The sequence below is a fragment of the Sinocyclocheilus anshuiensis genome, unplaced genomic scaffold (assembly GCF_001515605.1).
Source record: "Sinocyclocheilus anshuiensis isolate Anshui unplaced genomic scaffold, SAMN03320099.WGS_v1.1 scaffold522, whole genome shotgun sequence".
Taxonomy (NCBI): Eukaryota; Metazoa; Chordata; class Actinopteri; order Cypriniformes; family Cyprinidae; genus Sinocyclocheilus; species Sinocyclocheilus anshuiensis.
Window position 1 is genome coordinate 109,978 of NW_015544185.1, and position 3,824 is coordinate 113,801.

Below are 3,824 nucleotides of genomic sequence, written 5' to 3' on the forward strand. Positions count from 1 at the left end.
CAGTGCTTGGTTAGGGCCCCGGGGGGAGACAAACTCACCTGGAGCACTGCGTTTATCTGAGATGTCATTGGCTACATCACTTAATATTGATTTTGATTGGTTAGCAGCCTAGCGGATGACAACCTGAGCTGCCAGCCCATTAGTTGAATGGAATATTATATAATGTAATATTATAAATAATAATATTATATTATTAATAATGAATTATATTTATTTATTTACTTTTTATTTAATGTATGTAAATAAAGAATTATAAATATATGTAACCGAGACTTGTCATTTGCACTTATATATTGTTGCTCTTTTGTTAGTTTTGATTGCTTCTATTGTCCTCATTTGTAAGTCGCTTTGGATAAAAGCGTCTGCTAAATGACTAAATGTAAATGTAATTAATAATATATTATAAATTTTATATTACATAAATAAGTATATAAATATAATTAATATTTATTTATTTAGAATTCATGTATATAAATACATATAAATATATGTACACGTTTATATTTTTGTATATGTATATTTTTTTGCCTTTGGTGGCATTAAAGCACTATTTTCGACTGCCGCAAAGCAAAAGTGGATATAGCAGCTTTAAACTGACCCTTAAATAAAGTTATATTTGATCAATTTCAAATACATAATGAACATTGTCATACACCATTATGTAATCATTATTGCTATCGCAAAATTGGTGTTGCAGACTTGAATTATGCTTCAAATCATTGATCCTGTTGAGGAGAAATGTGCCGCTACTTGTCTGATTAATCAGATTAACAGTTTCTACCTCAGGTACCTTCTACCTGGATGATCAAACAGGTGAAGAAATTCCATAGACTTCAATTAAAATATTCACCATCAGAGCATCCTAGCAGCAGCATAGCAACACCATGGCAACCACCTACAGAATCATGGTGGTGACTTTGCACGCATATGTAAAAACATGCCGTACATTATCAGATGCGGTTCCTGTGTACAGTGCCTGTTTCTTCTCCATCCCTACCTTGGCACTTGGTTTCTGAGCCGCCTGTGTCATAGATGTGTGTTCAGGAGAGCCCAGCGCTGACAGCTTTTGTAATTGAGTGCTTACAGGTCACAGACCATTTCAGACGCAGCAAAGTCTTCCTGACAGCTCTCAGCCCAAAAATAGCCCCATTCCGGCTGAGTCGCCCGAGTCACTTGTCTTGTACGGTGGCGTGGAATTGAGAAGGAGAGGCATACAATGTTCTGAGAGCGTCTCGTAAACCTCCATCAAACAGTCCTTCAGTGCGTGTGTGTGTGTGCACTAATTCCTTGCCTTGCCTAATTCAACATGTGAGTTTTTTACTGTCACGTGTTGTGCTATTTAAAGCGTACAACGAAGGAGTATTATCCAAAAATAGTCGCTTAATTATAAATCTGCAAGGAATACACACAGGAGAATCGTAGGAGCAAACGTAGCACACACAATGGTAAAGCAAAAAATAACCTGCAACGACTGAACAGAACAGGGAGTATAAATAAGGATACTAATGAATGAGTATCAGCTGCAAATCATAAGTAACCATAGAAACAAATCAGGACTGAACAGAAACTAGGGCAATGGAACAAAACAAGGCAGGGAAACAGGAACAGGGAGAAACATAACCAAAAGTCCCTAACTGTGAGAGTAGCTACTCCTCCTGAAAGGCGCGTCCATCTGAGGTGGGAGAGAGGGGGCTCTGGAGGAGGACACGGAGGACATGCAGGACAGGGAACCAGCGGAGAAGGTGGATGGAGAGACCAGGGTGTAGCTGACGTTGGGAGGAGCCATGGAGGAGCTAAGAGCAGGAGGAGCCAGGTGTTAGGCCAGAGACCAGCCAGGACGAGGCCCCAGGGCGGAGTCGAGGGAGGGAGGAGCCATGGTGGAAACTTAGCAGACGACACCCTGGGGACGAGTGATGGAGATGTAGCCATTGGAGGTGGAGAGCCAGGGTGACACCCAAGGTCCGGAGGGCCAAGGTGGATCTGACGGCTCATGGGAGCGAGGCGGAGACGGGAGCAACTGAGGACAATGGTGGAACTGGAAGGAAGGAGGAGCCAGACGGAGCCAGAGGAATTGAGGGACAAGGCGAATTCAGAGGAGTGGAACGACTGACTTAGGTGAAGCCGAAGGGACGAAGGAGCCTGGTGGAGCCAGTGGGATGACGGGCCACGGTGGAGATGAGGGAGCAAGGAGCCAAGGCAGAGCCGATGGGTCGGAGGACCGAGGTGGTGTCCGGGACTCGAAGGCTGGAGGCAGAGACAGGGGATCCTCACGCCTAGGCAGAGCTGGAGACTGGAAGGCCCGAGGTGAATCATACAACCAGTGGAGGCATGGCTGAGACTGGCTGGTTCTAGGAGAGGAGTCAGGAGAGGGAGGTTGGGAGGGAAATTAGGAGAACATGAGCTGGGCGGAACCAGCAGAGATTCGGGAGACATAGGAGACTCAGGAGAGCTGAGCGGAAGCAACGGAGACTAAGAAGATGTAGCAGAATTGGTTATTACCTCCCCAAATCAGTCTATTAAATCCTCTTTAAAAATGTCCATAAGTTCCTCTAAATTGTTTCCAGAGGCCAGTTGCAGCTCAACGGCGGGAGTGTGGGCGGGGCTTCCCTTCAAGCCATTGATCTCCACTAGTACTCCCTCAGGTACGTTCGATGTTGCCGGCTCACACACCTGGTCAGACGCTCTGGGGCGATGACAAGCGTAGTCACTTCTCCTCACGTTGGCTCTTCAGTCATAATGGGCTCGGGCTCTCCGTCTGGAGTGGGCTCAGGCACACACTCCATGCAGCTGGGTGATGATGGCTGGCTGGGCTCTGGGTCAGGAGTGGGGCTGGAGATGTCGACCTTAGCAGGGCAGTTTGAGAAATATAGTCTATAACTCTCCAGCACCCGCTGCAAAAATCTCCCTCAAGGACCTTCCCTAGACAGTTTAGTTTTTGTCGAGGTGTTCAATCCGACTAAATAAAAGGTGCACAGGCAGCTGTCTGGGTAATGCGTTAGGAAGCAAGATCTAAAAAGTCCCTTGTGTGGTCCCCGAGGGAGCAATCCTCTTGCTCCAGGCAGAGGAGCTTGACAGCAGGCAAATCCATTAAAAAAAAAAAAGGACAAAACGAAAGAGAAACGCCGCAAATACTCACTTTTGTAGTCGGTTATTCTGTCACGTTTTGTGCTATTTAAAGGACACAATGAAGGAGTATTATCCAAAAATAGTTTTTTAATTATAAATCCACAAGGAATACACACAGGAGAATCGTAGGAGCAAGTGTAGCACACACAATAGTAAAGCAAAAAATAACCAGCAATGACTGAACAAAACAGGGAGTATAAATAAGGAGACTAATGAATAACAGCTGCAAATCATAAGTAACCATAGAAACAAATCAGGACTGAACAGAAACTAGGGCAATGGAACTAAACAAGGCAGGAAAACAGGAACAACCAAAAGTCCATAACTGTGACATGTACCTTATAGAGTTCTAGATTTATATGACAGGCAGAATATTAGTGTGTTTGTCATTGGTTAATATTAGTGTTGATGATGGTTGATGATTGTTTTGGCACCCAGATAATTGCAATACACATGGATTTTCACTTTTTTAAAATATTAATATATAACTACTCACTTATTGATATTTATGGATAAACTTAGTTTGCAGGAGCACCTCTGTTGTTTGCCTTTTTGATTGATTTTTACAAGAAACAAATATGCTTTAAAATAGTTTTGAAATGGCACAGTTTTTAAATCTAAAGATCTGTTTGATATTTTAGGTACTTTTTGAAACCTCATATACTATATATATACTGTATATATATATATATATATAT